This window comes from Lepus europaeus, chromosome Y (genome assembly GCF_033115175.1).
Source record: "Lepus europaeus isolate LE1 chromosome Y, mLepTim1.pri, whole genome shotgun sequence".
Classification (NCBI taxonomy): Eukaryota; Metazoa; Chordata; class Mammalia; order Lagomorpha; family Leporidae; genus Lepus; species Lepus europaeus.
In genome coordinates this window covers 8,387,328-8,414,423 of record NC_084851.1, presented here as the reverse complement: position 1 = coordinate 8,414,423, position 27,096 = coordinate 8,387,328, and the positions used below count along the sequence as shown (strand labels likewise).

The 27,096-nt window shown below is 41.1% G+C and overlaps 1 pseudogene; it reads right to left on the bottom strand.

Annotated features, from left to right (window-relative positions):
* Window positions 1–14,533: 14,533 nt before the first annotated feature.
* LOC133754021 (SRSF protein kinase 2-like) lies at window positions 14,534–24,025 on the bottom strand (annotated as a pseudogene).
* Between the last annotated feature and the right edge of the window lie 3,071 nt (window positions 24,026–27,096).

Sequence of the window (27,096 nt, the reverse complement as noted above, 5' to 3'; positions counted from 1 at the left end):
GCTTTTCTGATGAAAAGCATATACTAAGAATTATATTGTTTATTAGCTAATAATTGAAAACTTATTTTCTTTTTTTTTAACTTTTATTTAATGAATATAAATTTCCAAAGTACAGCTTATGGATTACAATGTATCCCCCCAATACCTTCCCTCCTGCCCGCAAACCTCCCCTTTCCTGCTCCCTCTCCCCTTCCATTCACATCAAGATTCATTTTCAATTCTCTTTATATACAGAAGATCAGTTCAATATATATTCAGCAAAGATTTCAACAGTTTGCTGCACATAGCAAAAAAAGTGAAAAATACTGTTGGAGTACTAGTTATAGCATTAAATAACAGTGTACAGCACATTAAAGACAGAGATGCTACATAATATTTTTTAAAAATTAACTAATTTTCTATGCAATTTCCAGTTTAACACCAGTTTTTTTTTTCATTTTCAAATATCTTTATATACAAAATATCAATTCAGTATATACTAAGTAAAGATTTCATCAATTTGCACCCACACAGAAACACAAAGTGTAAAAATACTGTTTCAGTACTAGTTATAGCATCACTTCACATTAGACAACACATTAAGTACAGATCCCACATGAGATGTAAGTACACAGTGACTCATGTTGCTGACTTAACAATCTGACACTCTTGTTATGGCATCAGTAATCTCCCTAGGCTCTAGTCATGAGTTGCTGAGGCTATGGAAGCCTTTAAGGTTCGCCGACTTTGATCTTATTCCGATAGGGTCATAGTCAAAGTGGAAGTTCTCTCCTCCCTTCAGAGAAAGGTACCTCCATCTTTGATGGCTCCATTCTTTCCACTGGGATCTCACTTGCAGAGATCTTTCATTTAGATCTTCTTTTTTTTCTTTTCCATGGTGTCTTGGCTTTCCATGCCTACAATACTCTCATGGGCTCTTCAGCCAGATCTGAATGCCTTAAGGGCTGATTCTGAGGCCAGAGTGCTGTTTAGGACGTCTGTCTCCCACTTCCCATGTTGGATTGTTCTCTCCCTTTTTGATTCTATCAGTTAGTATTAGCAGACACTAGTCTTGTTTGTGTGACCCCTTTAACTCTTAGACTTATCAGAGTCATCAATTGTGAACTGAGATTGATCACTTGGACTAGTGAGAATGCATTGCTGCATGCCACCTTGTGATTGTATTGGAATCCCCTGGCACATTTCTAACTCCACCATTTGGGGCAAGTCCGATTGAGCATGTCTCAAATTGTACATTTCCTCCCTCTCTTTTTCCCACTCTTATATTTAACAGGGATCACTTTTCAGTTAAAATTTAAACACCTAAGAATAATTGTGTGTTAATTACAGAGTTCAACCACTAGTACTAGAACAACAACAACAAAAAATACTAAAAAGGATAAAGTATTATATTGTACATCAACAGTTAGGACAAGAGCTGATCAGGACATTGTTTCTTATAGTGGTACTGGTACAGAAACACATGGATAGACTAATGGAACAGAATAGAAACACCAGAAATCAATTCAAACATCTACAGCCAACTTATATTTGATCAAAGATCCAAAACCAATCCCTGGAATAAGTATAGTGTATTCAGTAAATGGTGTAGGGAAAATTAGATTTCTACATGTAGACACATGAAACAAGACCCCTACCTTACACCTTAAACAAAAATTCACTCAACATGGATTAAAGACTTAAATCTATGACCCAAAACCATCAAATTATTAGAGAGCATTGGAGAAACCCTGCAAGATATAGGTACAGGCAAAGACTTCTTGGAAAAAAACCCAGGAGCACAGTCAGTCAAAACCAAAATTAACATTTGAGATTGCATCAAATTGAGAAGTTTCTGTACTTCAAAAGTAACAGTCAGGGAAGTGAATAGGCAACCAACAGAATGGGAAAAAATATTTGCAAACTATGCTATAGATAAAGGGTTGATAACCAGAATCTACAAAGAAATCAAGAAAATCCACAACAACAGAACAAACAGCCCAATTAAGAGAAGGGCCAAGGAGCTCATTAGACATTTTTCAAAAGAAGAAATCCAATGGCCAACAGACACATGAAAAACTGTTCAAGATCACTAGCAATCAGAGAAATGCAAATCAAAACCACAATGAGGTTTCACCTCACCCAGGTGAGAATGGCTCACATTCAGAAACCTACCAACAATAGATGCTGGAGAGGATGTGGGGAAAAAGGGACACTGTTGGTGGGAATGCAAACTGGTTAAGCTGCTATGGAAGTCATTCTGGAGATTCCTCAGAAATCTGAACATAACCCTACCATACAACCCAGCCATCCCACTCCTTGGAATTTACCCAAAGGAAATTAACTTGGGAAGCAAAAAAAGCCATCTGCACATTAATGTTTATTGCAGCTCAATTCACAATAGCTAAGACCTGGAACCAACCCAAATGCCCATCAATAGTAGACTGGATAAAGAAATTATGGGACATATACTCCATAGAATACTATACAGCAGTAAGGAACAACGAAACCCGGTCATTTGCAACAAGATGGTGGAATCTGGAAAACATCATGCTGAGTGAATTAAGCCAGTCCCAAAGAGACAAATATCATTTGTTTTCCCTGATTGGTGACAACTAACTGAGCACCAAAAGGGAAACTTGTTGAAGTGAAATGAAAACTTATTTTCAAATATTTTAGTTTACAATTCTGACAACATGACCTTCAATATGAAGACTTATCTAAGTTACAGCATTTTGAAAGTCTAAAAGTATCTATTTGTATGCCAAAAGCATGACCAAAATCAGATAACATGCACAAAATTTGGACAAATGGGCTTGACACTTAAGAAAATTTGAATATTACAACTGTGTGTTTATTAGCTAAATGTACGAGAAAACAACAACAATTAAAGATTTATAGAAGAATTGAGAACCCAACTGTAGAGCACCTCTGCATGGCTTCATAATATGTCAGTCGTGGGATTTTTTAAAAATCATTTTGGGGCAAAATTTACTTTCGAGTTTATTCTCCTTATGTACACTTAATAAAAATCATTCTATAGCAGGTATTGACAATTTTGACTCTAAATATTTCTGGATATATTTCTTTAGTTGAGGCCTATATTGCCCTTATTTTCCACTCTTGTTTTATTATTCACCACACTCCATCTATCTAATATCCATTTCAGCGTAAAGTATTCCCAATAAAAACATGACTGCTAGCCATTATTTAAACCTTAGTTTGAAGCATTTGAACATTATGTGTCATGCTTTAAAATCCGTATTCAGCTCAACTCTCCATCTTAGTCCCTTTCTGTCTGCCCATTGCTTTGGCATTAGTGATCTGTTTGCTAATGCCCTTCTCAGCAACATCTATATTTTATTTTATTTTGTCCATGTGTAAACTTATATTCCATTTAACATCATACAAACATTTCAACTCAAAGAATAAAATGAATACATGCACATTTTACCAGTGTGAGATAAGCAAAAGTTTCAGCATTTGAATTGATCTGCAAAAAACTACATTAGATAGGCAAATTGTGCTATAGTAGGTCTGAAAGAAGTTGAAAACTTAAGCCTGTTTCAATAATATTTTTTAAAGATTTATTTTATTTATCTGAATGTCACAGTTACACAGAGAGAGGAGAGGCAGAGTGATAGAGGACTTCCATCTGCTGGTTCAGTACCCAATTGGCAGCAAAGACTAGTGATTCACAGACCTGCAGCCAAGAGCCATGACCTTGCTCCCACATAGATGTGGGGGCCATCCTCCACTGCTTTTCCAGGTGACAGTAGAGAGCTGGATCAGAAATGGAGCAGCCAGGACTTGAACCAGTGCCCATATGGGATGCTGGCACTACAGGCAGCAGCTCTACTTGCTACATGACAGCACCAGCCCCTCAAGAATACTTTTTACATTTAAATTCATAGCTACTTAAATAATCAAAAAAAATCATAATAAACAGTGTAACTTGCTTTAGCAGCCACACTATTTCTTTCTTGTGTGAAAGAAATATTTAAAAAGATACTTTTACAAACAGTAAGCTCTTACTTATAATAATTTTGTTATGTCTTAACTAAAACATTTTGTTTTGGTTTATTGCCTAAAAACCCCAATTCACATTATAATCCTTCCATTGTCTCCGAAAAACAAAATCTGAGACTGAAATAGAAAATAACCTTAACTTTGATCTTTTTGTTCCTGTTGCTTCATGTCACGGAGAATAATAGCAGGAAAATGGGAAAGTGATAGGTGTGCTCACTGTGCTACACTGCCACAAAGCTTAGGGAACTTAATCTTTTCAAACATTTATCCTGAAAAGGATGCTGCGAAACAACTATCTGCTGTAAGAGTTTGTGCTTACAGAACTACAGTGAAAAATGCATTGTTTCTACAGAAATTTAAACAATCTCATGAGTACTTTGAAAATCTTTGAGGTACTAATAAAATGCTAACAGAAACACTTGAAGCTTCAGGTCATTCTCAATGAGTCAAATGAATACTTAAAGCAATTGTCTAGTATTTCATGACTCTGGAGTGATTTCACTGAAGTAAAATATTTCATTTTGCTTCAAGTAACTCACTGCCTGACTTGAGTCTTAACTTCGCTAGAATGGAGTAAAAGAGAAAACTATCTCTTGGAGGCTATATTGTCAGCACTTATCAATTAGACCCTTTTCAAAATTTCATGCATTGTGTCAGTATTAGCATGTAGTACAATGAACTGAATTTATATCAAAACCTTTATTTGTTCAGGTAATTTCCCAAAATATATTTTCTCATATCCTGAAAATTCATGCCATGAGTAATCATTAATGCAAACATTTTCAAAAATATCTTAAATCAAATGGTTTTATTAGGAAATGTAATAAAATCAGCAATATTTATGTAATATGCTATTTAAAAATAAAACATGAAAACCAAAAGAACACAAAATGAAGCATGATGGAGGTAAAAATGTAAATGACACAGTCACTGTTCTTCCTTTGTTGAAGACCTCATCAAGAGAAAGACCAGTTATCTTTTCTATACATCAGCTCTTAAGGGGAGTATACTGTTCATGTCTCTATTGTTTATCAATATGTGTCATGACTTTAAAAACTTGTCTTTGATCATGTCAAATTTCTGCTTTTCATGCACAGCTCTGGCTGTGTTTCATGCTTCCCAAAATTTGTCCACACAGATGTACTTAATACTGCACTCAATACCATATCACAATGGTGGTTTATAACATCACAATTTATTATGACTACCTAAAGATAGATTTGTGACATCATAATAGTTTCTATGAGTTCAAAACTGACTATGACATATGGTAGCTTTATAACATCACAATATGTTATTGATGTAAGCATTGATTATAATGTTACAATGATAGTTTCATAACACAACAATAACTTTTAAGACTTCATATTGATCATGACATCAACTGTTGAATTATGACATCACAATGATTGTGATATCCCAGTTGATTATGTCATCGCAAGGATTTTTATGACATCACAATTGATTATGACATAACAATGGTAGTTTTATGATAATACAAGTATATATTATAGCATATTAAGGAGTGACATGCTTTGCAAGGCCAGAAAAAAACAGTGAGGAGAATAGTGTAGGTGGTAAACACTTGGTGGAAAAGTGGAGAGAAAACTGCCTGGGAAGCCTCATGTGGGAATGGTAATGGCTTGAACTTGCATGGTGAGTGCTAATGTGCTAACATGCAGCCAGAGAACTCAGAAAAATGGAGCCACTCACCCAGCTTTACAGAAGACAAGATCTTTCATCTGATGGTTCACTCCCTAGATGGCTGCAATGGCCAGTGCTGTGCAAATCCAAAACCAGGAGGCAGGAGCTTCTTCCAGGTTTCTTACATGGGTGCAGGGGTCCAAGGGCTTGGGTCGTCTTCTACTGCTCTCCCAGGCCAAAGCAGAAAGCTGGATCAGAATTGGAGTAGCCAGGTCTCAAACTAGTGCCCATATGTGATGAAAGTGCTTCAGGCCAGGTTGTTAACCCTCTGCACCACAGCAAAGGCCCCAAAATACAACCTCCTTTTATGATGAAAACTTCAAGGAAAATGCATATGGAAGGCACATTTTTTCAGCACAATCAAGGCAATATAAGACAAATCCACGGTAAGCATCATACTAAATAGAGAAAACTGTCAACACCTCTACTAAAATATGAAAACCAAAAAAAAAAAAGATGTTCACTCTCACTATTGTTATTCAATATGATTCTGGAAGTTTTAATTAAAGCCATTAGGCAAGAACAAAATCAAAGGTGTGGAAGTTAGAAAAAAGGAACTTAAATTATCCTTATTTGCAGATGACATGATCCCATACATAAGAGATCCAAAAAACTCCAATGAGTGACTATTGGAACTCATAAAAGAGTTGCTAAAGTGGCACTATATAAAATCAATACAGAAAAAAATAAGAGCCTTTGTATGTGCAGACAATGCCTTGGCTGAAAAAGAATTTTTAAGACCAGTACCATTCACAATAGCACCATAAAGAAACTAATTCATCAAATATTTTGGAATAAAGTTAACTAAGGAATTCAAAGATGACTATGATGAAAATTATATAACACTAAAGAAAGAAATAGAAGAAGACATTAAAAATGGAAAAAAATCTTCCACATTCATGGATTGGAAGAATCAACATCACCAAAATATCCATACTTACAAAAGCAATTTATAGATTCAATATAATATCAATCAAAATTTCAATGATATTCTTTTCAGATCCAGAAAAAAATGATGCTAGAATTCATATAGAAACACAAGAGGCCCTGGATAGCTAAAGCAATCTTGTACAACAAAAACAAAGCTAGAGGCATCACAATCCTGGATTTCAAGACAAACTACAGGATAATCAAAATAGCCTGGTACTGGCACAAAAACAGATGTATAAATTAATGGATTAGAATAGAAACTCCCAAATTCAATCCATGTGTCTACAGAAAGCTGTGATGTTATTATGTGTAATAAAATAGCAAAAATCAATCCATGTACAGGGATATTCTCTTTAACAAATGATGCTGGAAAAAGTGGACCTCTGATTGTGGAAGTAGGAAATTGGACCCCTACTTTATACTCTACACAAAAATCCATTAAAATGGATAAAGGAATTAAATCTATGACCAATATAATCAAATTATTATTGAACAGTGAGGAAGCTCTGCAAATCATTGGCATAGGCAAAGACTTCTTGGATAGACCCCAGAAGCACAGGCAATCAAAACCAAAATCAACAAATAGGATTACATCAAGCTGAAAAGCTTCTGCCTGCAAAGAAGCACTCAGAAAAATGAAGAGGCAATTGACACTCTTGTTTATGGTGTCAGTAATCTCCCTAGGCTCTAGTCATGAGTTGCTGAGGCTATGGAAGCCTTTAGAGTTCGCCAACTTTGATCTTATTCCGATAGGGTCATAGTCAAAGTGGAAGTTCTCTCCTCCCTTCAGAGAAAGGTACCTCCTTCTTTGATGGCCCCGTTCTTTCCACTGGGATCTCACTTGCAGAGATCTTTCATTTAGATCTTCTTTTTTTTCTTTTCCATCGTGTCTTGGCTTTCCATGCCTACAATACTCTCATGGGCTCTTCAGCCAGATCTGAATGCCTTAAGGGCTGATTCTGAGGCCAGAGTGCTGTTTAGGACATCTGCCATTCTATGAGTCTTCTGTGTCTCCCACTTCCCATGTTGGATTGTTCTCTCCCTTTTTGATTCTATCAGTTAGTATTAGCAGATACTAGTCTTGTTTGTGTGACCCCTTTAACTCTTAGACTTATCAGGGTCATCAATTGTGAACTGAGATTGATCACTTGGACTAGTGAGAATGCATTGGTACATGCCACCTTGATGGGATTGTATTGGAATCCCCTGGCACATTTCTAACTCCACCATTTGGGGCAAGTCCAGTTGAGCATGTCCCAAATTGTACATTTCCTCCCTCTCTTTTTCCCACTTTTATATTTAACAGGGATCACTTTTCAGTTAAAATTTAAACACCTAAGAATAATTGTGTGTTAATTACAGAGTTCAACCACTAGTACTAGAACAACAACAACAACAACAAAAATACTAAAAAGGATAAAGTGTCAAATTGTTAAGTCACCAACAGGAGTCACTGTGTACTTACATCTCATGTGGGATCTGTCCTTAACGTGTTGTATAATGTGAAGTGATGCTGTAACTAGTACTAAAACAGTATTTTTACACTTTGTGTTTCTGTGTGGGTGCAAACTGATGAAATCTTTACTAAGTATATGCAGAATCGATCTTCTGTATATAAAGATAATTGGAAATGAAAAAAAACCTTGTGTTAAATTGGAAATGGCATAGAAAATTAATTAATTTTTAAAAAATATCATGTAGGATCTCTGTCTTCAATGTGCTGTACACCATTATTTAATGCTATGACTAGTATTCCAACAGTATTTTTCACTTTGTGTTGCTATGTGGGGACAAACTGTTGAAATCTTTACTTAATATATACTGAACTGATCTTCTGTATATAAAGGGAATTGAAAATGAATCTTGATGTGAATGGAAAGGAAGAGGGAGCGGGAAAGGGGAGGGTTGCTGGTGGGAGGGAAGTTATGGGAGGAGGGAAGCCAATGTAATTCATAAGCTGTACTTTGGAAATTTATATTCATTAAATAAATGTTTTTAATAAAAAATAAAATGGAATGAACAAGAAAAAAAATGAAGAGGCAATTGATAAAATGGGAGCAAATATTTGCGAACTGTGCAACTGATAAAGGGTTAACATCCAGAATATATAAGGAGCTCAAGGAATTCAATAACAACACAATAAACAATACAATAAAGAAATGGGCAAGGAATATTCACGAGTGTTTTTTAAAAGAGGAAATTTATATGGGAAAATGCTCAGGTTCACACCCTTCAGGAAAATTTATATGGGAAAATGCTCAGGTTCACACCCTTCAGGAAAATGCAAATCAAAACCACAATGAGGTTCATCTCACTATAGTTAGAATGGCTCTCATAAACAATAATCAACAAATGCTGGCAAGGATGTGGCAAAACAGGTACTCTGATCCACTGCTCATGGGAATGTAAACAGGTACAACCACTGTGGAAGACAGTATGGAGATAACTCAGAAACCTGAGAATAGACCTTCCATATTATCCTGCCATTCCAGGCCTGGCAATTTAACCAAACCAAAAGATAAGTACATGAAAAAGATACCTGTACCCGCAAGTTCATTGCAGCTCAATTCACAATAGCTAAGATGTGGAATCAACCCAGTTGTCCATCAGCTAGGCACTGAGTAAAGAAATTATTGTATATATGCACTATGGAGTACTACTCAGCTGTAAAAGCAAATAAAAAAAATGAAATCCTTTATTTTGCAACAAGATGGTCACCACTGTATACCATTACATTTAGTGAAATGTGCAAGTCCCAAAAAACAAATACTGTATGTTTTCCCTGATCTGATGCAACTGACAGAATACCTGAAATGTAATGTATTCAAGCAAGACAGTCATTTGGAGAATGGATGATTGTTTGTAGCCCTTCTTTCTTCCATTGATGAACAATCTTCATTTTTGCTTTATTTCATTTTGTTTTCTCTTCAAGTTGTTTGCTGAAATCTTCTACTTAGAGTAGGGCTAATTATAAGATCACTAAGTAAATTGATCGTAGATCATCATAAAAATTAAGAATGGGAATCTGAGAAGGGTGGGAGGATTGGAATGTGGGCAGGAAGGAGGGAAAGCTCCATTTTGTTCCTAAACCTGAATACATGAAATATATGAAACTTGTAGTACTTAAATTTAAAAAAAAGACTACATATTGTTTACAACATCAAATGGTTGGGTTATGACATCACAATGATTGTTTTTTATATCTCAGTTGATTATACCAGCACAAGAGATTTTATGACATCACAATTGATTATAACATAACAATGGTAGCTTTATGATAACAATAGTATGCTATGCCATCACAATACTGGTTTATTTCATCACAATTTATTTTATGACATCTAATTGATCATAACATGATAATCATCAATTGTGACATCAGAAGTGATACAAGATCCCAATGGTTTATATGGCATAACAATTGCTTATCATATCACAACGGTGGGTTATGGCAACACAAACTGATTATGACTTCAGATTGGTAGATGTATAACATCACAATAGTCTTTATGAGTTGATTATGACATCACAATGAAAGATATATGATATAACAATGATAGATCCTCACATCCTAGTTGATAAGAAAATTACAAGGGATTTAATGAAATCACAATTGATTATGACATAATGATAGGTTTGTCATTTATAACATGGTTTTGCATGACATGCTATCTGTTGACATCAAAATAGTTTTAATTACATCATAGGTTATTATACCATCATATTGGTAGTTTTACAACATTCCAATGGAAGCTTAGGATATCATAATATCAGTTCATGATAACATCTCAATGGAAATTCATGTATGTCCACCCAGTGGTCATTATGACATCCCAATTGATTATTACCTCATGATGATAGTTTTATATCAGAATTATATTTATTTCATCATGACCACATTATGTTTTGTCTATATATATTTATGGCAGGACAATATTGGTATATGACATGAAAATAGTTTTCATAATATCAGAATTTTTTATAACTTCAATATTGTGGTTTATGCCATCACAATGGTGGTTTATGACATAGCAATTGACTAAGATATATTATAGGCTTATGACATCACAATGGTTTTGTTAATTCATAATTGAATATGACATCATAATAATTTTATGGGATCACAAGTAATTATGATGTCAAAATGGTAAGTTTATGATGTCCCAGTTATTTCAACAACTTCACAATTGATTATGAGACTACAAGTGTAGTTTTGTGATATCACAATCATCATTATGGCAACACGAGGGTTGTTTATGACATCACAATTGATCATAATGTCACAATGGCAGGTTTATGATACAGGAATTATTGGTATATGTAATCATAAGTATTATTATAACATCACAGTGGTAGGTTTATTGCAGTATAAGGCATTTTATGTCATCACAATACTGATCTATGACATAATTGTTTTATGACATCACCAGCAATTACAGTACCACCACAATGGCCTATGACATTTCAATTTATTCTGGTGTTACAACATTGGATTTATGGCATCACAATAGCTTTTATGACTTTGCAATTGATAATAACATCACAGTGGTTGGATTATGATGTCACAATGGTGATTTATCAAGTCCTGATTGATTATATCACTATGATTTTGATGATGTCACAATTGATTATAACATAGCAATGGTAATTTTATAAAATCACAGATTTTACGTGTCACAACAATATATTTATACTTCTCAATTATTTTATGACATCACAATTGACTATAACATGAGGATGATAGTGAATGAAATTTTGTTATGCCATCAGAATATTTGTGACATCAGAATATTGGTTTATGACATAAGAATAGTTTTAACATCATCATAGATTTTAACACTGCGTGGAGGTTCATAATATTACAATTAATTATGACATCATGATGATAAGTTTACAATGTCCCAATTGGTTCAGTGACTTCACAGAGGTAGTTTTATTTTCATTTTTTTTTTTTTTTTGACAGACAGAGTTATCCAGTGAGAGAGAGAGACAGAGAGAAGGGTCTTCCTTTTTCCACTGGTTCACCCCCTCAAGTGGCCACTACAGCCAGAGATTTGTGGTTGGTGTGCTGCACTGATCCGAAGCCAGAAGCCAGGTACCTCCTACTGGTCTCCCATGTGGGTGCAGGGCCCAAGGACCTGGGCCATCCTCCATTGCACTCCAGGGCCACAGCAGAGAGCTGGACTGGAAGAGGAGCAACCAGGACAGAATCTGGCACCCCAACTGGGACTAGAACCCAGGGTGCCAGTGCCGCAGGCAGAGCATTAGCCACAGAGGTGGTTTTATAACATCACAAAGATCATTATGACACCACAAATGTTATTCATAACATCACAATTTATTACTATAGTACAATGATAGGTTTATGACACCACAACGATTTTTACAACTTTGCTATTGATTATGACATCACAATAGTAGTCTTCCAGGCATTGTTTTGTGATCACAATGATGACTAATGACATCACAATTCATTATGACTCCATAATTCTTGTTTATAATTTCATAGATTTTTATGATTTCACAAGTCATCATGAAATCACAATGATAGTTTTATGATACAATCATGGTTTATCACATCTCAGTTGATTTTTCAACCTCAAAAATAATAATGATGACTTGATTTTATGTCATAATACTGGTTTATAAAATCACAATGGATTTTATGACATCACAATAGAACATAACATAATAGTGGTTTATGCTATTACAATTTTGACTTATAAATCTACTACAAATTGTGGTTTATGTTACACTAATTTTTTTTCATTTCACAATTGATTTTGTAGTCACCATGATCATTTATGCCATCACAGTAGATTGTGACTTCACAATGGTGTTGATGACATCACAATTGATTATGACATTACAATGTTAGGCTTATGATATCACAATGGCAGTTTGTTACATCCCAATAAATTATGACATCAAGTGCATCCTTGCATCACAGATAATTATGATGTAACAATGGTAGTTTTATGATATCACACTAGATTTTTATGACATCACAACAGACTTCAAGATAACAATTATTTTATGATGTCAAAGTTGATTTTATCTTAAAACCAATGGTAGTTTATGAAATGAAAATTGATTATGATATATCTATGGTTGCTGCATGATATCAAAATGATTTTATGACATTAAAATTAACTATGAAATCACAATGGTGATTTATAGCATCATAGTCAATTATGGTATAACAATTTTGATGAGTCCATGATTGATTTGATGTTACAATTTACATATATGAGACCACAGTACTGTTTTATGGCATCACAATGATTTTGTGACATCATAATAGATTGTGATGTCATAATTGTAGCTTTACTATATCACAATGTTTTATGTCATAATTTGGTTTATGTAACCACACTGGTTTTTATGATAATGATGTTAGCATCCTATTGGCAGTTTATGACATCATAATTGATTATGACATCAAATTGATAGGTTTATGGGACAACATTTGATTTATAACTTCATAACTGACAATGAAAGCACAATGCTAGGGATATAATATCACAGTAGTGGTTTATCACATCTGAATTAATTATGACATCATGATTTTTTTACTATGTCACAATATGTTATGTTATAGAAATTTAGATTTTGATGTTACCTTGTCTTTTATATTATCACAGTTAATTTTCAACATCTATCAATTCTTTTTTTTTCTCTTGTCCAATTTAATCTATGTATTTAACTCTTTGCAGGAGGCTTCACCACATGGTACCCAGCCATCACATTTTTAAAGGGAAATCACCCTTTTCCTTTAAAAGTACATTTAGAAATATGCAAAAAAATAGGCATGGGACTGCTAAATCATAATGCATATTTTGGAATGAGAAACATGTCTTTTCCCTCTATAAAGTGCCATATGGGGAATGGCATCTTGTAACCCAGAGCCACTTCATTTCAAGTCCAATATAAAAGGACTGTAATGGAATGAAAAGTCTGCACAATGCCTTGGAGCAGTTAAAATCTGCTACATGCAACTCAGGCTATAAAGCACTCAACACTTGCTAGCTTTTCTGCATTTGAGTCTCCATCCCATTTCTAATGAAAATTAACATTTATATAGTGCATTTACATATACTATAACAGGAATGATGTCCCTTTGCCAGAAGGCAAAATTGTATATTTCCTTGCTATTTCTTGGTTCCAACTTGATAATATCTTTTTTTTTAAATTATTTGACAGGTAGAGTTATAGACAGTGAGAGAGAGAGAGAGAGACAGAGATAAAGGTCTTTCCTCCATTTGTTTGCTCCCCAAATGACTGCAATGGCCAGGGTTGTGCTGATCTGAAGCAAGGAGCCAGGTGCCTCTTCCTGGTCTCCCATGCAGGTGCAGGGGCCCAAATTCTTGGGCCATCCTCCACTGCCCTCCTGGGCCACAGCAGAGCTGGACTGGAAGAGAAGCAACCAGGACTAGAACCCAGCACTCATATGGGATGCTGGCACCACAGGCAGAGGATTAACCAAGTGAGCCATGGTGCCAGCCCCCGATAATATCTTATGATTTTAATTTATAGAGTACTCAGCTAAAATATTTCTTCATAAATAGTTATAAAACCTGCCAAAACACAAATGGGAAAGTATTTTTTATTGAAGTAAATGACACCTGAATGTCACACAACACAGGAAACAATGTTTAGAGACCAGAAGAGAGTGGGCAATGAACTACTCAGCTGAAGACAAAAGACTACCCTTCCCTAGGACCACAGTGCACAAAAAGAAAAATCTTAAACAACAGTATCTCAAAGCAAAATAAAAGTCTGAGTATGAAGCCAGCCTACTTGCAATCCTGTTAAAGAATTAGAGTTATCATTTAGGTCCAATGTACTGGAAAACATTTGCTAGCACAGGATGCTATATTTGTCAAATTAGCTAAGAATTCAACCATGTATGCCAAAGGCATTCACCAGCAGAGGCTTGCTTTCCTGGAACCATTTCTAACTTTGGGATCAGTAAATCTGTGAACTGTGCAGCATCTTCATGGAACCAGCCATACCCTTCCACAAGTACATCAAACAGGCTCCAGGGCTTCAGCCTGGTGAATTGCCACAGTTCTCCATGCATGCCATACTCCAAATGACAGCAGGTGTACTGTAACCTGCACCTATCAAAACCTCTATGGACCTATAATACCATGTCTAGATGTCTTCTGTGAAGTGTTTATGCACCCAACAAGCATTTCCCAGCTTAACAATTTTTACTCTAATTTTATCTACTTTCCAAGGATCCAGAGGATCACCAACCAGTCAGTTGCCTGAGTTTTTGTTTTTGGCAAATCTCCAGTACGGGAGGCTGAAATGTTAGTGTCATGGGATGGGCTGCTTTCCTCTTGCTTGGTCAGTGTTGATTTCTTGGACAGCACAGAGCCACAGACCACAGGTTCTTAGGACCCCTGAGTACGGGGAATTAGGAAACTCTGGAAGATCTGACTCAGGAATTTTATGTTCCATTTGGCAATTCACATTGAACTGTTCATAGGAGCTGCTCTATGTGTAATCACTTTCTGCATTTGGCTCATCAGGGTTATGCTCACTGGGATTTGGGCAGTCATCTTCAACATCTTTCTCCTCCTCCAGCTGCTGCTCCAGTGAGAAAGGTCCATTCTCTATACAGTTGGTTTTTGGGAATTCTATCCATGTGGGATCTAGGTTTGCAAGTTCCTGTTCAACATCTTCAGCTTTCTCAATGTTTCCTTTCTTGGCGTCTTCTTTCTCGCTGCTGTCCTTTGCGGTCTCCTCCTCAGCAGCCTCCTCCAATTCTGCCACTTTTAATTGCATTTCTGGGCGGTATTCACCATCTTGCTCATTGGAAATTACAGCTGAATTGATGTTTTCTTCTATTAATTTCCTTTCAGCTCTGCACTCCAGTTCTTCTTTCTCCTGCAGGTGTTTCTCCAGTAATATTGAAGGACCCTTATGGGGGAGAGGGACAAGAAACTAGGCCTGGGCAAATATCAGGGGCTTCTTAAGTGGTTAGATGTTCCCCAGAGTCCAGCGGGCAGGACGTTCTCTGGGAAGGAAAAGTCAATCCCCTTCAGAGAATCTGTAGGCGCCCAGAGCAGAACTGCCCCTCCCCTCCGGGAAACCTCTGGGTGCGCCCAGAGCAGAGCTCCCCCTCCCCTTCGGAGAGTCTCTAGGCGCGCACTTATGATGTCACTGCGACCGGCCAATCCTGTAACACCTCAGCACTCTCCCTCAGCATTCTCCGGTATGCTAATTGTCCCTCCGAACCAGCCAATCCCGTGCCACCTCTGCATTTTACACCAGCACTCTCCACCAGCATTTTTCGCCAGCATTCTCCCATATGCTAATGTCCCTCTGAACTGACCAATCCTACGCATGTGCATTAGGAATATGCTAATTCATTGCCTATATAACCTGTGTGAAACTGCCGCTCAGGGCTCCTCACTGCCTGAGGTGGGGGTCCGTTTGCGCAAACGTTCAATAAAAACCTCGTGCTTTTTGCATCAACTGGCCTGGAGTCTGGATCTTTGGGCGTCCTCCCGAGCAAGTGGGCATCTCTGCAACTGAGAGGTCCAACATTTTGGTGGCCCGTACGGGGATTTTAGGTCGCCCTCAGACCCATTCCCTGAGGACCAGTTGGAGGTACGATTAAGTGTTTTCTGTTTGTTGTTCTTCGTCTTGAGTGTTCTGACTGGCCAGTACCTGACTCTGTGAGACCAGTGGGGGAGGCAGGCGTGCCCAGCAACCCCTGGTCCGTTCCCCGGAGGACGCTCCGGTTTGTGAGACCAGAAGGGGAAACCCTCGGTCCATTCCCCCGGAAGACGCTCCCGGGGTGGTCTGGAGGTGGGTCAGAGACCAAGTCTCCCTCCTTCCCGGGGAGGGCTGGTCAGGCAGCTGCTCCCAAAAATAGCACAATAGCATTCGATTTGTCCTAGATCTGGTGCCATGTGGTTTGTCTTGTTTATGTGTCTATGCATTGGCTATTCTTTTTGAATGGGCTGAAATCCTTGCACCCATGGGTCAACAAATAACCACCCCTTTAAGTCTCACTCTAGATCACTGGAAGGACATTCAAGAACGCGCGCGCCATCTCTCAGTGGAGGTTAAAAGGAAACAATGGGCAAAATTCTGTTCCTCAGAGTGGCCAGCCTTCGAGGTCGGCTGGCCAAGGAACAGCACTTTTAACCTCGATATTATTTTACAGATTAAGGCGCGAGTCTTTCAGCCAGGATCCAATGGACACCCTGATCAGGTGCCCTACATTACCACGTGGGAGGATCTTTCACGTAACCCCCCTCCCTGGATAAAACCCTTCTCCTTCCCGACGGAGCCCATACTGACCCCGTTACCCCTTCCTCAGCCATCCCCAACTCCTTTAATACCTTCCTCCCCGATACCCCCTCCTCCTATCCCGGTTGTGCCAACCTCCTCCCTATACCCTCTGAAGGAGATTCGAGATCCAAAACCTGACAAGCCACCGGTTCTTCCGGCTGATCAGGACTTTCTGCTCTTTGACTCTCCCCCACCCTATCTTCCCGGCCAGCCTGCTCCCCCGCAGGAACCCCCACAACAACCAGAGCGGGATGTGCAACCTTCTGCACCATCCCCTGATTCCACGAGGGCAGGGGAAGAAGTCTCAGCGCCTTCCCCGCCCTCCAGCTGCATGCGCCTCCGTCAGGGGCAGGCAGGGGGCTCGGGAAGCGTCTGGACTTCACAGACCTTTCCTCTTCGTTTGGTGGCTGGCCAGATGCAGTACTGGCCATTTTCTGCTTCCGATCTTTACAATTGGAAAACCCATAACCCCTCTTTCTCTCAGGACCCCCAGGCTCTGACTCATCAGCCCACCTGGGATGATTGTCAGCAGCTTCTGCAGACCCTCCTCACTACTGAGGAAAAGCAGCGTGTCTACCTTGAGGCACGGAAAAACGTCCCTGGAGCAGATGGCCGACCGACCCTACTGCCAAACGAAATCGAGGAGGCGTTTCCCTTAACCCGTCCTGATTGGGACTACACCACCGTTGCTGGTAGGGAGCGACTTCGTCTTTACCGCCAGATTCTCCTTGCGGGTCTCAGAGGGGCTGGAAAGCACCCCACCAATTTGGCCAAGGTACGTGCAGTAGTACAGGGGGCTGAGGAAACGCCGGCAGGCTTCCTAGAAAGATTAATGGAAGCCTACCATATGTACACCCCGTTTGACCCCCTGGCAGAGGACCGGCAGGGAGATGTAATCATGTCCTTTATAGGACAGTCAGCGTCGGACATTCACAATAAATTGCAGCGGCTAGAGGGGCTTCAGGGGTATACTATACAAGATTTAATGAAGGAGGCAGAAAAGATTTACAACAAAAGGGAGACCCGAGAGGAGAAGGAGGAAAGGATCCGCAAGGAGCAGGAGGAAAGGGAAGACAAAAGAGACAAAAGACATAATCGAGAGCTTAGTACAATTTTGGCCACCGTAGTGCAGGATACAGAAAGGAGTAGACTACCAGGACAGAATAGGGACTTGGGAGACAAACGAAAGCCTTGGGTGGAAAGAGATCAATGTGCCTATTGTAAAGAAAAAGGACACTGGGTCAAAGACTGCCCGAAGAAACCACAGGGACCAAAGAAGAGACCAGTTCCAATCCTGTCCCTGGAAGAAGACGATTAGGTGAGTCAGGGCCAGGAGCACCCCCCCTGAGCCCAGGATAACCCTTGAAGTGGGGGGCAGATCGGTAACCTTCCTGATTGACACGGGAGCCCAGCACTCGGTACTGACTTCAGAAAAAGGGCCTTTAAGCTCCAAGACTTCCTGGGTTCAGGGGGCAACTGGAGGGAAGTTATATCGCTGGACAACCAATCGAGAGGTCCAGTTGAGTACAGGACTTGTGACACACTCATTCTTACTAGTGCCAGACTGCCCTTACCCCCTCCTGGGCAGGGACCTACTCTCGAAGGTAGGAGCCCAAATTCACTTCCATGAGAAAGGAGCTACCATCACAGACTCAGGAGGGCGGCCCCTCCAGGTATTAACACTACGCTTGGAGGACGAACACCGATTATTCGAGAGGCCCCCGTCCACCATGGCTCCCCTGGACCCCAAGTGGCTCGCAGATTTTCCTCAGGCCTGGGCAGAGACTGCGGGAATAGGGCTGGCCATCAACCAGCCTCCCTTGATCATAGATCTGAAGCCCACGGCCATTCCCGTGTCAGTTTGTCAATATTCGATGGGCAAGGAAGCTAAGGAAGGTATCCGGCCACATATCCAGAGACTGTTACACCTAGGCATTTTAAAACCTTGTCGTTCACCTTGGAACACCCCCCTACTACCAGTAAAGAAGCCCGGTACGGGTGACTACCGCCCGGTACAGGACTTGCGGGAGGTTAACAGGAGAACGGAGGATATGCATCCCACAGTGCCCAACCCCTACAATCTGCTAAGTACCTTGCCTCCGACCCACGTATGGTACACTGTGTTAGATCTAAAAGATGCATTCTTTTGTTTAAGACTGAGCCCTCAGAGCCAATCCATCTTTGCTTTTGAGTGGAAAGACCCAGAGACTGGGTTTTCAGGACAACTCACCTGGACAAGGTTGCCCCAAGGATTTAAAAACTCGCCTACCTTGTTTGACGAAGCTCTGCACCTAGATTTGGCCAACTTCCGAGTCAACCATCCAGACCTGGTCCTCCTGCAATATGTGGACGACCTCCTCCTTGCCGCTGAAACTGAGCAGAACTGCCTAAAAGGTACCAGGGCCCTGCTACAGAGACTGGGGGAATTGGGCTATCGAGCCTCCGCGAAAAAGGCCCAAATATGCCAGAAACAGGTGGCCTACCTAGGCTACCTCCTAGAAGGAGGGCAACGGTGGCTGACGGAGAGCCAAAAAAGGGTGGTTGCTCTAATTCCACCCCCCACCGATGCCAGAAAGATGCGGGAATTCCTCGGGAGTGCGGGATTCTGCCGCCTTTGGATTCCTGGGTTTGCGGAGCTGGCAGCCCCATTGTACCCCCTCACGAAGTCCAATGCTCCCTTTCAATGGAGAGAAGAGCAACAGCGGGCATTTGACAACATAAAAAAGGCCCTATTGTCAGCCCCAGCCCTGAGCCTCCCTGATATGACCAAGCCCTTCACATTATACGTGGATGAGAACAAGGGAGTGGCGAAGGGAGTGCTAACACAAATGCTTGGACCCTGGAAAAAGCCGGTGGTATACTTTTCAAAAAAACTAGACAATGTAGTGGCCGGCTGGCCTCCGTGCCTCCGCATGATAGTGGCCGTGGCAGTTCTGGTGAAAGACTCGGACAAATTGACTCTAGGCCAACCTCTCACCGTAGTGGCACCTCATGCTGTGGAGACAGTTATCCGCCAGCCACCAGATCGGTGGCTCTCAAATGCTCGGATAACTCATTACCAGACTATGTTATTAAACTCAGAGCGGATCCAGTTTGGGACTGCCACCTCTTTAAACCTGGCCACCCTGCTCCTGGAACTGGGGCCCCAGGCCCAGGTAATCCATAACTGTCACCAAATCCTGGCTGAGGCCCATGGCACCCGAAAAGACCTAACCGACCAGCCTCTGCCGGATGCTGAAATGACCTGGTTCACGGATGGGAGCAGCTTTCTACAGAACGGTGAGCGGAGGGCTGGGGCAGCGGTGGTGGATGGAAAAACTGTTATCTGGTCAAGTGCCTTAAAGCCTGGAACTTCTGCTCAAAAAGCCGAGCTCATAGCCTTAACTCAAGCTTTAAAACTGGCACAAGACAAAAAGGTCAACATTTACACAGACAGTCGGTATGCATTCGCCACTGCCCATGTACATGGGGAGATATACCGGCTAAGGGGCCTCTTAACCTTGGCAGGCAAGGACATTAAAAATAAGCAGGAAATCCTAGATCTTCTACAGGCCCTGTTCCTGCCCAAAATGTTGAGTATAATCCATTGCCCCGGGCACCAACGAGGAGACGACCCCGTAGCAAGGGGAAACAGGATGGCAGACAAGGCCGCTAGGGCGGCAGCCCTGAGCCAACAGGTGCTCCCGTTAAAGACAACTGAGCCCACCCAAGTATCGAGGGAACCACCTTTCCTCTATTCGGACCAAGACTTAGATACGATCCAGCGGCGCGGTGCGGAGTATGATGAACAAATAAGGGTTTGGAGGCTCGGAGAGAAAATAGTCCTGCCACACCAATTGGCTAAAGAAATAATTACCAACCTCCATCAATGGACTCATTTGGGACACAAAAAGCTAAAAGCAGCCTTACAGGAAGATAGGCAGTCTTATTACATCCCCGGACTTGACTCTTTAGTCCAGCGGGTGACTGAATCCTGTGTTCCGTGAGCCAAGGTAAATGCCAGACACCTCAAGCTCCTGGAAGGAGCTAGGTTAAGAGGAGACCAACCAGGGATCAACTGGGAGGTCGATTTCACTGAGATAAGGCCGGGCAGTTATGGGAATAAGTATCTTCTAGTTTTTGTAGATACCTTCTCCGGATGGACTGAGGCATTCCCCACAAAATGGGAAACCGCCCAGGTGGTCGTCAAGAAGATCATAGAGGAGATCTTCCCCCAGTTCGGCTTGCCTAAGGTAATCGGGTCTGACAACGGCCCAGCATTTGTCTCCCAGGTAAGTCAGTTGGTGGCCAAAGCATTAGGCATAAATTGGAAATTGCACTATGCCTATAGACCCCAAAGTTCAGGACAGGTAGAAAGAATGAACAGAACAATTAAAGAGACCTTGACCAAATTAGCGTTGGAGACTGGCGTTAAAGACTGGGTCCAACTCCTCCCTATGGTGTTGTTCCGGGTCCGAAACACGCCCTCTCATTGCGGGCTGACGCCATACGAAATCCTTTATGGAGGGCCCCCACCAGTAGCAGGCTTGCTTGACCTTGCCAGTGACTCCGTTGCCAATGCCCCTAAATTACAGGCCCGGTTGAGAGCGCTCCAGATCATCCAGAACCAGGTCTGGAAACCTCTTGCAGCAGCCTACCAACCCAAGACGACAACCATCCCACATCCTTTCCAAATCGGAGATGCTGTGTATGTCCGAAGGCACCAATCTAAGACTCTAGAGCTCCGGTGGAAAGGCCCCTTCACTGTGCTGTTGACAACTCCCACCGCTCTCAAGGTCGACGGAATCGCTGCTTGGGTCCACGCCTCACACGTGAAGCGAGCACCACCCCCCAGGGCCCCGAGGATCCGGATAGACCAGCCAAATGGAAGCTCCAGCGCACTCAGAACCCACTCAAGCTAAGACTTTCAAAAACTGTTTAATATTTGTGATGTTCCTGGCCTTTCCCCATTGTTTTTCCAATCCCCATGCTCCACAATTGTTAACATGGGACCCAACCCAGTCCAGCAAGAACAGAGTTCCCTCCCTCCAGTGAGGCAGGCTCTCCCCAGGCCACCCCTCCCACCAGCCACCCTTTCGCCTAGCTTGGCAAATTTAACTCCAAACGCTTCAAGCCCCCGTACAACCAGACAGCAGCTGTTTAACCTTTTGACAGGGGCCTTTCTGGCCCTCAACCAGACCAATCCAGAGCTGACCGAGTCCTGCTGGCTATGCCTAACCCCAGGTCCACCTTATTACGAGGGCCTCGCGGTCCCCAGGACCTGGAATGGCACTACAGAGGCAAATAATTGCCTCTTGCCCCTTCAGCCGTGTCTCACTCTTACAGAGGTGTCGGGACAAGGTACTTGTGTAGGAAATCCTCCCTTGTCCCACCGACACTTGTGCAATGTCACCCACAATGTTACTATACGAGACGGCCCATGTATTCTTAACAGGTTGCTCCAGTTTATCTGCGAGAGGCTTTTCCTTGTCCAAACCCTGGTGCTGACTGACTCAACAGTACCAGTGTCAAGCTTCAAAGACCTCCGAGGTCCAATAGATTTTAGGATTAAAATCTGTGCAAAAAAGAAAAGGAGGGAATGAAGGACCCTTATGGGGGAGAGGGACAAGAAACTAGGCCTGGGCAAATATCAGGGGCTTCTTAAGTGGTTAGATGTTCCCCAGAGTCCAGCGGGCAGGACGTTCTCTGGGAAGGAAAAGTCAATCCCCTTCAGAGAATCTCTAGGTGCCCAGAGCAGAACTGCCCCTCCCCTCCGGGAAACCTCTGGGCGCGCCCAGAGCAGAGCTGCCCCTCCCCTTCGGAGAGTCTCTAGGCGCGCACTTATGATGTCACTGCGACCGGCCAATCCTGTAACACCTCAGCACTCTCCCTCAGCATTCTCTGGTATGCTAATTGTCCCTCCGAACCAGCCAATCCCGTGCCACCTCTGCATTTTACACCAGCACTCTCCACCAGCATTTTTCGCCAGCATTCTCCCATATGCTAATGTCCCTCTGAACTGACCAATCCTATGCATGTGCATTAGGAATATGCTAATTCGTTGCCTATATAACCTGTGTGAAACTGCCGCTCAGGGCTCCTCACTGCCTGAGGTGGGGGCCCGTTTGCGCAAACGTTCAATAAAAACCTCGTGCTTTTTGCATCAACTGGCCTGGAGTCTGGATCTTTGGGCGTCCTCCCGAGCAAGTGGGCATCTCTGCAACTGAGAGGTCCAACAATATTGCCTGCCTCTCCTGCTTCTCTTTCAGCTTTTTAAGTCATTTTTCCTATAGGTTTTTGCTGTGGAGATGTACTTACTGCAGACCCTGAAGGAGGAGGAGCACCTGCTTTCTGCCATTCAGTGGACATGGCAGCCATTCTTCTCAAATAGGAATCATCTACATGTATTAGAATGTTTTGTGGTTTTATGTCAGTGTGAATGATCTTGCATTTACTGTGCAGATAAACTAACCCTAAAAGGACCTGTCAAATGATACTGTTCACACAGCACACTGGGAGGCCTTGATAGTTGGACTTGATGATCTGTTGGAGGAGATGGTGGCCAAGCCCTTCAGATACTGTGTAGACATGCATTCCATTCCTATCTGAAATCTTGAAGTTGTCGATCAGCTGGACTACCATGTCTGGGGATCACTGGGATAACTTTCTTGAACATATTTGAGGAATTTCATTTCATTTCATCCAAGGCTGTTTCTATATAATCTTGGGCACTTCTACAAGTTTCATAGCAACAGATCTTTTCCAATGCATATCCCAACACAGGCAGATAGCAGAGAAGTGCCTCCCTCCAGGCTCCCTAATAACATAACAGCCATTGAAGAAGTCTCCAATTTTCACTGGATGACAGGCACCTTTGCAGTAGTCTGCAGGGTCCTCTTGCTCCTCATTGTTTGAGCCCTTCCTCTGGCTTTGGGGGTGTGGGGTCTGGCAGAGGTGGCGAAGGTGGTGACAGTGGCAGCGGTCCAGCAAATAAAGGAGCTGTCTGCTGATGCTCTGGCTTTTTGGGATGTTTCTCTCTTTCCTGATTCCATTTTCAAGCCTGAATGGCTAGCACTTTCCCAGAACTCATTGCTATGCAGTGCAAGCGGGGCAGTGGGCTTCATGGTGGTGGCAGCTGCAGAGGTCATGCAGGAGCTAAGGTGAGCCAAGGCAAGCCAGGCTGCAGCCTCCCCTCACTCTGCCAGTGGAGGAGGCAGAACTGTGCCTGCACCTGAGCCTGCACCTGCGCTGCCCGATGTCACTGCCATGGCCACCACCACTGCCGCTGCTCCAACCCTTTCAATTCTTTTCACGACAATGCATTTGATTGCAAAATCATAATGGTGTCTTTATGAAATCACAATGGAAATCTATGATATCACAATTGGTTATGTCACCACAATTGATTGTGATTTCAGAATTGTTGGTTTATGTTGTCATAATAATTTTATAACTATAGTTCATTACGACAGAAAAATACTTTATAACATTTTTATAGGACTTTATGAGATCAGAATATTTGTATGGCAGCATAAAGGTTTCCTAACATCACAATTGATTATTACATCATAATGCTGCTTTATGATTCACAATTGATTATGATATACACTGGTGGTTTATGATGTAATTAAGTATGATGTCCAATGATAAATTTCTTACCTCACAGATTTTATGAATTCACAATTGATTATGTTATCACAGTGATAAATTTATGACTATGGTGGTTTATGATATCCCAGGTGATTATAAATCAAAAAGAATTTTATGATCTCACAATTAATCATTACCTGACAATACAACTTTAAACACCACAGTGGGCTTTTTTGTCACAAAATATTGGTTTATTACATCATATGGTGTTTATGACACCACAGTTTATTATAACATCATAATTATAGTTTATGGCATAACAATTGATTATCATGACTCAGTAGTGTGTTTATGATGCCACAGTGCTTTGAGTGATTTCACGTGACAATGAAATAACAATGGCAGATTTTATCATGATCATGATTTACCACATTTCAATTGGTTATGATATCTGAAGGGTTTTTGCATCACAAGTGATTAAGACATAAGAATGATAGCTTAACACAATGTTTTATGACATCAAAATATATTTTCAAATCACAGTGGTTTTTATATCACAATTATAACTTCATAATGCTAGTTTTACTACAATACAATCATTGGTTTATGACTTCACAATAGTACATTAATAACTTCACAATACTGCTATATGATCTCACAATGGATTTCATGGAATCACAATAGATTATAAAGTCACAATGGTGATATATGACAAGACAACCAATTATGATATCATAACTGATTATGATGTCACAATTGTGGGTTCATGATGCCACAGTATATTTATGATTTTACTTGTGATTACTTGATTGTGACATCATAACAGTAGGTTTATGATATCACAATGGTTGGTTTATGGTGTCAAAATATCATTTTATTAAATCACAATGATTTCTTTGACATAATAATTAGTTATGATATGACAATGGAGATTTATGAAATCACATCTATGACATCATAATGATATATTAATGATATCACAAGGCATTTTTTGTGTTTTCAATTGATTATGACATTATAATGGTAGGTTTTTGTAATAGCATTGGTGGTTTATCATCATTATAATGTCATAAGGATTGATTATGAATTGGCAACTGTACCTTTTTTTTTTTTGACAGGCAGAGTTACACAGTGAGAGAGAGAGAGGCAGACAGAAAGGTCCTCCCTCCATTGGATCACCTCCCAAATGGCTGTTTAATTTTTTTGACAGGCAGAGTTAGCCAGTGAGAGAGACAGAGAGAAATGTCTTCCTTTTTCTGCTGGTTCACCCCTCAAGTGGCCACTACTGCTGGCATGTTGTGGCTGGCATGCTGTGCTGATCTGAAGCCAGGAGCCAGGTGCTTCCTCCTGGTCTTCCATGCAGGTGCTTAGCCCAAGCACTTGGGCCATCCTCTACTGCCTTCCTGCGCCACAGCAGAGAGCTAGACTGGAACAGGAGCAACCTAAACAGAATCTGGCACCCCAACCAGGACTAGAACCCAGGGTGCCAGTGCTGGAGTCAGAGGATTAGCCTAGTGAGTTGTGGCACCAGCCAACTAGGCTATACTGGTTTATGACATCACAATGGAATTATGATATCAAAATGGTTGTTTAAACATCACAATTGATTATGACATGTCGTATGTCTTAGTGTTATTCCTTACTTGCACCTACTTAATAGTGGCTGAGCCTGGCTCATCTGGACTATCCATAGTAGATTTGGAGTCAAAGCTTGCAAATGCATTCTTAGAAATCAAATTGGCACCTTGAAATCAGCCTTGGATGGGGATATTTACACCAAAGAAATGTCCCAGTGATGCATCCTAAGGCTTCCCCTGCTTCTAAGGGACTATTTTAAATGTATGTCATTGGCTGACACCGTAGCTTAACAGGCTAATCCTCCACCTTGCAGTGCCGGCACACTGGGTTCTAGTCCCAGTTCGGGCACCGGATTCTATCCTGGCTGCCCCTCTTCTAGGCCAGCTCTCTGCTATGGCCCGGGAAGGCAGTGGAGGATGGCCCAAGTTCTTGGGCCCTGCACCCACATGGGAGACCAGGAGAAACACCTGGCTCCTGGCTTCGGATCAGCACGATGCGCTGCCGCAGTGGCCATTGGAGGGTGAACCAATGGCAAAAAGGAAGACCTTTCTGTCTCTCTCTCTCACTATCCACTCTACCTGTCAAAAAAAAAATGTATGTCACTGCTCTGGCATTTGATTTTGTTTCACTCTTAGGCCAATATTTTTCATCCCACAAAAATATAGTTTCTTATCTCTGGTCATAGTCAAAAGCTGGTTTAAATTTCAATTTCTAAGCTAGGAGTAGAGTACTCATTTCTGTGTGTCTCCCAGGTTCAGAGCTTGTGCAGATGAAGAATTTCCAATGAACTTTTCAGCTTGTTTCTTCACCCTCTTGTTAGAATCCTTTAGCATGATCTTTAGGAAAGAACCTCAGTTGAAGACAGTGAGTTCTGCAAGCACAATGCCTGGAAGATGGAGGGAACACTGGCTTCATTGGGAGAAGTATTTCTCTCCTGATTTCAGAAAACCATCTTTCTATTTAAGTATGTATTTCTATTTGAGGCTAAAATTT